Raw genomic sequence first — 8,208 nt, 5'->3', positions numbered from 1 at the left:
AACACGCTGGTGGCAGGAGGAGGAGGAGGAGGAGGGACTCTCCAGCCACAGGCAAGACCTGAGGGTGTTAGAATTGTTGAGTGAGTTGTTTTCTCTCCTGATGCTTTAGAAGGGCTGCTCTCAGCAGTGAGAGACAACTCTCCTGCCCCAACAGGCTGTGGCAGGTGTTAGAGAGGGGCAAAACTGTGGCGGGAGGTTCAGCACAGCACCAAAGAAAGGCATTCCTCAGGAATCACAGAATCCCAGACTGCTTTGGGTTGGAAGGGACCTTAAATATCCTCTCATTCCAGCCCTCTGCCCCTCAGGTTTCTCCAAGCCCCGTCCAACCTGGCCTCGGACACTTCCAGGGATCCAGAGGCAGCCACAGCTTCCCTGAGCACCCTGTGCCAGGGCCTCCCCACCCTCACAGGGAAGAATTTCTTCTTAATATCCAACTAAATCTACCCTCAGGAGCCCAGTGTGGTGGGCACATGTATCCCCAGCCATTTGCTGGTTCCCCTGAAGCTGAGACTTAGATATGGATCAGACCCTGTGGATCCCCTGTTTCTCCCAGGGAACTGTCCAAGGTGGTACTTCTGGTTCTGACTCAACAATACTGATAATTTTTCTTTACTGTCTTGAACATTGAACAAGCACTGAGAGCACCAAGTACTACCTCCTTGGAGAGGTCACAGGCTGTGCATCTGCTGCAGAAAGTTTGCATTTGGGTCAAAACAGAAGACCTGAGAGAGCTGAGGCACTGCGGGATCTTGGAGAAGACAAAGCAGAGGTTTTCCTAACCACTAGTTGGCATCTGGAATGATGTGGAGAAGGCTGGGGTAAAAGTGACCCACCTTGATCTCACAGGGATGAGGATTTGCTGTCTTGCCTGCCAAAATGTGGTTCTATCAAAATGTTTGTGGTTCAGGAGTGAAGAGGAAGCGCTGGGCCAGGTGTGCACTGGGGAATCAGAGGTACAGCTGGAGGTGAGACTTCTCCTCTTGGCAGCTCCCCATATTTAAAAGCGGAGAATTCTCCCCTTTTACAGTTTACCTTCATATGAGGATTCATGTGACAGCTTTACCTGCCAGAGGAGAGCTTCTCCCAGACATAATTCATACAGCAAGGCATGTCTGGATGAGGGGGTTATCAGGGAAGAGTGAGCACGGGTCAGGTAAGCGATGCCTGCTGCAATCTGCAGTTACAGATCACGCTTGGGAACGCACAGGAGAGCGATACCCTCGTGCTTTGGGCTGGGCAGATTGATGGATGTGATGGGATTGAAATGGTGTAGAGGGTGATTACAATGAGGAGCTGGGAAATTAAATGGAAAAGCTACTGGTTAGGAGCCAAATGTAAATTTGTTTCTCTTCTTCAGAGCTGGATCTGTGCTGATTTGCATCTGCATTGCCCAGGAAGGGCACAGTGCACAGGAAACAGAAGCTGGCACGTGCTAGAGGCACAAAAATATGATGTGGCTGTGACTTATTGAGCAGAACCACAGCTTTGACTGCTGGGCAGGCAAGTATTGCCTTCAGAGAGCAGAGTCAGGTGGTCTTGCTTATCAAGGAGAAACACAGGATGGTGCTAGGGCTGGTGGGTAGCAATGAGGACACCTGAGCTCTCATCTTGCCCCTGCATGTGTTTACAGAGTGCCTGCACCCCTGGGAGGGGGTCAGTCTGGGAGTGCAAACTCCTGGGGTTTGAGGGCTTTTTTAAGGATTGTTATGAATTTAAATGCAAAATCAGGAAACAGGCAAACAGTGTGCAGTAACCAAGAAAAGGATTTTAACTGGGATTAGTTTTGTGGTCTGAAGGCACAACGGGGTAGTTGGAGGCTGTGGTGGGAGAGCAGAGTTGTTATCAGAACCTGACTTCTCTCTATTAGTGGCGAATTTCAAATTTAGACTCAAACTCAGGAGCAGCGGAAAGGGCTTGGACCTTACTGCTGCCCAATCTAGCCATGGAAATTGCTGCCACTGCCCCTGCCCTGCCCTCCCCTCAATTCTTGTGATTTTAAAGTGTAATCAGTCTCACTATTCAGGAAAGTCTGGCATGTGTCTCCCCACAACAGGGATTCTGATAAAAGAAGTCAACAAGGCTAATGTTGTTTTCAGTCACTAAACCTGACTTAAAGCTGGCCTAGGAAAAAGGGAATTCATCTCTGAATACATCAGTTGATGACTGACAGGAAAATATTGCAAATGATGTAGTTGGTGTTTTCATTCACCTGTAAAGCTGGCTGAATATTGGAAAAACGTTTTTGCAAATGTATCACAGTAACTGGCAGAAAAGAAAGAAATTAATATTATGCAGCCCACAAATTGCTCCATTATGTGCCTACAGCAACAAGGGCTTGCTACAGCAGAATTGGATCCAACATTGAAATATCCATCTTGGGCTCCCCAGGAGCTCTGTGAGGAAGAGAAATGTGTTGATGGGGGAGAGGTGCTGATGGAACAGCCAGGGTGAGGTCACCTGTGTGCAGAGCGTGTCCTGTGCCCCAGACACTGGCACTGGCTGGTCCTTTCTGGCCACCTCTGTGAGCACGCAAGGGAAACTTGCCCCTGGCAAACCCAACTCTTACAGGCTAGCAGGAAAGCTGGAACAGTTGGAAAAGCCTGTCAAAAGCAATGAGAATGACAGTTAGAAAAGATAATCGATAATATTGGCAGGTGGGAGAGCAGTGGAGTAGGAAGAAGAGGAATAATCACTGAGGGAGTACACAATGGAGGCTGTGGGTCTCCTGAGGCTGCCCAGTGCATGCCCAGCCTCTGTGCTGCACCAGCTCCTTGCCACACAGGCCCTGACTGAGTTTAACACAGGAAAAAAATGAAAAAGATTTCATAGACCTGTGGCCCAGTAGGATGGAGAACAGACTTAGAGTCTTCAGGTCAGATTTCCTTTGGCTCCAGACAGGATTTGATGTGCTGACTCAGTTTTCTGAGCAAATGATGCTTCTCCCTCCCTTTGACCTGCCTGCTCTGTGTGCATGTCCTTGAACTATCAAAAGCCTTGAGATTTCTCCAAGGACCCCAAAAGGATCTGAGGAACACAGGCCAGACTTTGTGCCCTGTCCTGTGGAACAGGGCACAGACAAACTCCAGTTCCTGCTGGCTGGGTTCCTGCCTCACACGGGTTGACTGCAGCTGTGTGACTTCTCCTCTGAGCTGGGTCCCCTGGATCTGAAATGAAAGCAGTGTAATTGGATGCACCACATTAGTGGCCAGTGACAAACAGCATTTTTCTGCAAGCATTTTTCCTCCTGTTGCTGAGAGATTACATCTGATGTTCTAAACCAGTACCACCACTAATTTGCCCTTCTAGAAAAGCTTGTTGTTATTGCAGCATGTTCACTGCAGCCATCTAGGTGAAATTGTTTCTTTCAAGCTAGAAAGAAAAAAAAGGAAGACAGAATTTTTGTCTTGTGTTGTCCACTATTTGAAAACCCTCAGAGAAAAATGAGAGAGATCAATCCAGACCAAGATGGGGAGAAAACTTATTACCATTTTCAAGATAAGAGAGCAGCCAGAGGAGCAGGGTGTTGGTGGGGAACCGAGGGGTGCAGACAGCCTGGGGGGCTGCTGACCCTGTTTAGAAAAGGAACCCTGAATTATACAGTGCAAAGTGGGATCTGTGTAAGAATTCCCCCTGGCCACAGATGGAGATTTCAGAGGGACGGAATCAAAGTTCATCAAAAATATCTCAGTGAGTTTGTGAATCTACACTGGGATGTTTTAAGAGAGGGTAGATGTGATTTAACTACATCTGATTGCCCTTAATGTCACCTTCCTTCATCCAAAGAGAAACTTTTCTAACCCCAGCCCTAACCCTGGACCTTTTCCTGTAGTCCAGGGCATCCTGGCTTGGGGGCTGTTAATCCCACAGGCACCATCCTCACCAGGCTGGCTGGCAGAGGGAGGTTGTTTGCTGGTTTTTGTGAGCTTCTTTTCTGGGAAGAACAAGGGCTGTGGGAATACCAAATGCCTGGAGCCCACCTGTCAGATTGCTCTTGTTAAAGTTTGAAGAATTGGCCAATTTCAATGCAATTTAACAGACAAGAGCTTCAAAAGGTAATAGATTTGTGAAAAGCTCTATAAAAATATCTGTCCAGGTAAAAGAGAGGCTCTTCCATGGGCTCAGATGAGGGAAAACTAACATGAACTCACATCTTGGGGATGTAAAAATATCTGTTCAGGTGTTTTCCATAAGAGAGTAGGACCTGGTAATTCTCCTGGCTACACAGGAACTTAGATGTGTGAGCCCCTGTTTTCCAGGTAAAAGAAAGGAGGGGAGCTGCAGGGTTTGATGTCCAGGGTTCCCCATGCTTGAGGCCTTGGGGACCACTGGAGATAATCTAAATTAAAGCTGACATTTATAGGAGTAGAATCAAGAAGGAACAAGACCATGTTGAAGGATATAATGGGAGTAGCCAGTTCCAGAAAATGAGTAACTCAAAGTTCTGTAATTCAAGGGCACTGTGGTACCTTTGTAGAAAGCTCATGGGTATCTCCATCACTTCTTTTACAAGTGCAGAAGTAGAGACACAAGGGCCTGGGAAGGCTGTGGTCTCTGAGCCTCCTGGTTCACATCTCTGAGCCTCTGTCACGGGGCACTTTATTCTCTTGTAGTCAAGGAGTAGCCAGGGGAAAAGGAAATGAAAAAGCTGTTGGTAGCTGTCATTTGTAATGAAAACCTTGAGTGGTATTGTCTCTTTTTATAATAGGATTTTCAGAAAGTCTGGCAGGATTCATTTTAAAACTGTAGAATTAGAGAATCTCTGACGTCTATAAGTCAGTTGTTCTAAAGGTTAATAATTTCTACTAGAAACAACTTTTGCTTCTTAGAGAGTGTTTTCAGGTGAGGAATGAAGGCACAGCTCTGCTTTCCTTGGTGCTCTTTGCTTTCCTGGCTGCTAAAGCCAGAATTTCTTCCAGGGCCTGTGCACGCTGACAGTGTGCCTGCTATATTTAAAATTGTTCCCAAATGTCCAGGCAGGTGGGTGGCTGACCTTCACACCTGGCTAAATAAATCTGCTCTGCACTCCCTGCACTGCCAGGAGGCCACATGCAGAAAACACATGGTGGGGCTGGGAGGAGCTTGCCCTCCTGGGCTGGAGTGTTTTGCAAGCTAAAGAAGAAAGTTTAAACCCATCAGGATGTCTCCTTGAGTGGGGCAGAAAATCTATCAGAGATTATGCTGAGCCTCGCTGCCGATCAGCCCGAGGTGGTGGGAGAATTATTTGCTCCTGTGATTTAATCAAAACAGACACAGCGTGGTCCAGACATTCCTTGGAGTCTGGGATGGAGGCTGGGATGCTGCTCCAGTGCAGAGTGTGGCAGCAGGAGCAGGGCCAGCGTGTCCCCCGGAGGCAGCAAAGCAGGGCCTGGGTAGATAAACTACCTGAAAAATGGTCACACTCCATCCCCTGCTCAGCCGCCCCATCCACAGCAGGGCTGCCTAATAACAGACAGATCCTCAAATGGTTATTGAAGCTGGTGTGAGGGAGCTGCTGCACTCTGCTAACTTTCAATAATCGGTGAAGCAATGGCAATAGAGTTTGTGCACTGCGGTGGAAGAGATCTATTAAAAGTGCCTTCCGAGCCTGTGCTGCTGGGGAGAGCAGTTAATTGAAACCATAGCGCTTGTTTTAATTGTGTCTGTCCGTAAGCCTCTGTTGGAATTGCTCTGTCAAGGCTGCTTCCCCCTCTGCCAGCCCTGCCCCTCAGCTGGGCGATGCTGCAGCGTCGGTGCATTTTACAGCAGGCTGGGATTTACTGCTGGGAAGTGCAGCAGGGCTTCAGAGCTGCACAGCCCCTCTGCCTCTTTCCTGCAGAGAGGCAGGGATCCATCCCTGGAAGTGTTCAAAGCCAGGCTGGATGGGGCTCTGAGCAACGTGCCCTAGTGGAAGGTGTCCCTGCCTCTGGTAGGGGTGGGGAGGGAAGGAGATGCACTGGTTTTGGTGTCAGTAATTCCGATTTGGAGCCTTGCTGGGGCCATTAATCCCTGAGCGCAGAGGTGGCATTTCACCATGAAAGGATGGTGCAAATCACAAGTCCAGATATGCAGTGGAAAGCCAGGAGAATACAGAAACCCACCATTGCTGCAGCACCAAGATGCACAAGCTCAGAGCCAGTTTGGGGGGCGGGCACAGGGTGTTGTGTGGCAGGTTTGGACTTGGCTCATAGCAATGGTGTGTATGGAGTTGGAGAAGGGTGGTGGTGTGGTGACAGCTCCAATACTCCCAGTAACTGCAGGGACTGCTGTTGCTACTGACACCCGCCAGCCTGAGCAGAGGAGACCAGGAAAACCGGGATATTATTGATTAAAGTGACCCAGCAGAGAAGGGTGATGAGGAGCAGTGAGATGAGATACCCAAGCCAGGAGCTGGATTAGCGTGTGGCAATGCTGGGTGTGGGGAAGGGATAATCCTGCAGGGGAACAGGTTGGTGGAAGGGAGCCAGGGCTCATCACCAGGCTTAACCCAGCATTGTGCCAGACCTGTGCTGTTTGCCACGCTGCTGTAAAACCAGAGTAAGCCCAAAGAGCAGTTTCTGTTGTGTGTTTGTGCTGGGGAGGTCAGAAACCAGCAGTGCTGGGCCCTCTTGATGGGTGCTGCTTTCCCGGGGCTGAGACGAATGCTGGAATTTAATAACTGTGGAGGCAAAGTTAATGAGAGACTTTTATCTGTGTTCTGTGTCAGCCTAAATCTCCTTGTTTGGCCGTTCCCTCCTTCAGCCAAGCAACTGTTTTGCCTTCGGGGAGTGCCTGGCTGCTGGTGTGCTGAGCAGGGCTGGCTCTCAGGTCACATCACCTCTGCCTCTGCCCTGCTCCTGGCGCCAGGCGAAGGTGATGGCATGAGGAGGGCTTTGGGAGAGAAAGTTCAGCATCGAGGGTTATTGCACTGTTGGGAGGGAGATGGGTGAAGCCAAGGGAGGACCCAGCCCGGTGGGGTCAGGAATTATCTCCCATGGGGAAACCACCCCGGGGGGTTTGGTTTGCTCCCTGTTTTTGGAGCCATGCCTCCCCTCAGTGCTCAACAAAATGAACATTCAGCACATGCACTCCCCGACAAAGGCCAGCCCCAGCCGTGTTTGTGCTGTGCTGGCACAGGAAGGGGACTTAGTGTAAATTAAATTGAGTGTAAATTACCCTCATTTCAAAATCACTTTGAAGTGCCAAGAAAGTATAAACTGGTTTTAAGGCTACATGGGAACCAAGCTGCTTGTTTTACAAATCTGATCACCTTGAGCTTGGGACCCCCTGGGAGGTTTCAAAAGTCTCCAGCAGAGTCTTGCTTTGTTTGCATGGATTAAAACTGTAAATATATTTAGGCTATGAATGCAGAATGGGGAAAAAGGAAAAGATGAAAAAATATTATGCATTTCTGATTTTTAGATTTATGTTCTTCCACATGAAAGTGTGAATGACATTTATTTGGCTGGCTGCATAATCCATGTTAACAAGACAATTAGTATGTGCTGAAAGTTATTATTTTCCTCGGCACGTCAAAGTCAGGACTGCTGCTAGATTTGGAATGGAGCCTTGATTAATTTCTTCTTTGTGGTAAAAGATAATATTGAATTTTTCTCCAAAGATCTTGGCAGCATGTAATTAATATTTTTTTTTCTGCCTTAAATAAAATGGAACAAAACACAACAACCTAACTGAGGAAAAATTCAGCAAAAAATGGACGTTTCCTCTTAGATTGTGTATTGAGTGTATTCCATGTTTCTGGAAGGCACAGATGGACAGCCAGGGATGGCTGCAGCTCTCTCCTCATTCACAGAGCAGGTACAGGACTAACAGAGGCTCTGTAGTTTTTTCAGGCACTGTGAGATGTCCCTAAAGGGGAACTTTGCTGGAGTTTCTCACCTCTTTTGGAACAGACTCAAAAACGTTTGGGTGGCAGAATCTGGAGTTTGACAAAACCCCCAATGCTGCTGCATGGAGTGACTGTGTGTGACTCAAACTGGAGCCTAAATCCCGTGGTCACTGCTCAGTTCTGTTCAGGTGCAGCAGCCTGGGCCAGGGCTTCATGTCAGGTGCTGCAGGTTTTATCTGCAGCAAGACTCCAGGTGGTTTTCCAGGTGGTTTATCAATGTTCTTTTAAACAAACATTTCATAGCAGTGTTTCCCACTTTCCTATTAACTTTTCCTGCCCTTCTGCCCCTTCCCCACCCTGTGGCTGTATGAGCTGCACTCTGCTGAGCAGGGCTGCTGCTTCCC

Source organism: Corvus cornix, chromosome 20, assembly GCF_000738735.6.
Source record: "Corvus cornix cornix isolate S_Up_H32 chromosome 20, ASM73873v5, whole genome shotgun sequence".
NCBI classification, from domain to species: Eukaryota; Metazoa; Chordata; class Aves; order Passeriformes; family Corvidae; genus Corvus; species Corvus cornix.
This window is presented reverse-complemented; position numbering follows the sequence as displayed.